Genomic DNA, 1,896 nt, shown 5'->3' on the forward strand with positions numbered 1-1,896 from the left:
AAAAAAAAAAAAAAAAAACTCACTGCCATCAAGTTGAATCTGACCCATAGTGACTCCTATTGGGTTCTGAAGCTATAAATCTCCACACAAGTCGATAGCCCCATCTTCATTCCACAGACCAGCTGATGGGTTTGAACTGTGGACCTTCTGGTTAGCAGCTAAATGCCTTACCCACTATGCCACCAGAGCTCCTTTGTTCATAGATAGGAAGACAGAATATTATGAAAATATCAGTACTACCCCAAGCAATCTACACATTCAATGCAACCATGATCCTGATTCCAGAAATATATTTTTTTAAGGGCATGGGAAAACCAGTCATTAATTTCATATGGAAAGGAAAGAACCTCAAATAAGCAAAGCACTGCTGAAGAAGAAAAACAAAGTAGGAGAACTCACACTCCTGGATCTCAAAACCTACTATACAGCCACAGTAGTTAAAACAGCATGGTATTGGCACAATGATAGACAGATAAACCAATGGAACAGAATTGAAAACCCAGAAATATACCGTTCCATCTATGAACGGTTGATTTTTGACAAAGGACCAAATCACATTAAATGGGGAAAAGATAGTCTCTTTAACAAATGGTGCTGGCAAAATTGTATATCCACTTGCAGAAAAATGAAGCAAGACCCACACCTCCTCCCATATGCAAAAACAAACTCAAATTGGATCAAAGGCTTAAATGTAAAACCCAAAATTTTAAAGATCATCAAAGATAAAATAGGGGCAAATCTAGGGGTCTTAATCTATGGCATAAATTATGAAGCACAACCCAAAATGCACAGGTGGTGGAAAAGTAGCTACATGACTAGGACCTTTTAAAAATTAAGTTTTTATGCATATTGAAAGACTTCTCCAATAGGGTAAAGAAACCTACAGACTGGGAGAAAATTTTTGGCTGTGACATATCTGACAAGGGACTCATCTCCAAAATTTATAGAAAACTTCAGTACCTCAAGATCAAAAAGACAAACAATCCAATTCAAAAATGGGCAAGGGACATGAACAGACACTTCAGTAAAGATGATATACTGGCAGCCAACAAACACATGAGGAAATGCTCATGATCATTAGCCATTAGAGAGATGAAAATCAGAACAACTAGATATCATCACACTCCAGCAATAATAGTAAAGTTCAACAAGACAGAAAATAAATGTTGGTAAGGTTGTGGAGAGATTGGAACTCTCACACACTGCTGATGGCCTGCAAAAAGGTACAACCATCATGGAAACTGGTATTGTATTTCCTTAAAAAACTGAAAATAGAAATACTATTTGATGCAGCAATTCCATTAATAGGAATATGTCCTAAAGAGGTGAAAGACAGGACAAGAACAGACATATGCACATTCATGTTCTTCACAGTAAAATTCACTATAGCAAAGAAATGAAAACAACCTAAATGTCCATCGACAGATGAATAGATAACCAAACTATAGTACATTCATCCAATGGACTTTTATGCAACATTAAAGAATAATGAAGAATGCACGAATCATCTTACAACATGGATGATTTTGGAGGACATTCTGCTGAGTGAAATAAGTCAATCACAGAAAGACAAATATTGTATGAGCCCATTATTGTAAAAAGTCAAGGAAAGGTTTACTCAGGGAAGGAAATTCACTTTTTTAGTTTGGTAGTTAAAGTTATGTGTCAACATGGCCAAGCTTGGTTTTGAGTGGCTGGGCAGCAAGTGGTAATTATTTCCCATGATGAGATTTGTAATCAACTCTTCGGTGGAATCTACTAGAGAAGCTGAGTAGCTGCCTTCAGGATGTGGTCTGCTTCCAGTATTTTGGATGATGTTTTGAGAGAGGTCTCTGCACCTTTTAACACTCTTGGACCCTGCGTGTAGCTGAGTTTTCATTTAGCAGCCTGCCATTT

This window comes from Orycteropus afer, unplaced genomic scaffold, assembly GCF_000298275.1.
Source record: "Orycteropus afer afer isolate SDZICR_OR568_19922 unplaced genomic scaffold, OryAfe1.0 scaffold00279, whole genome shotgun sequence".
Taxonomy (NCBI): Eukaryota; Metazoa; Chordata; class Mammalia; order Tubulidentata; family Orycteropodidae; genus Orycteropus; species Orycteropus afer.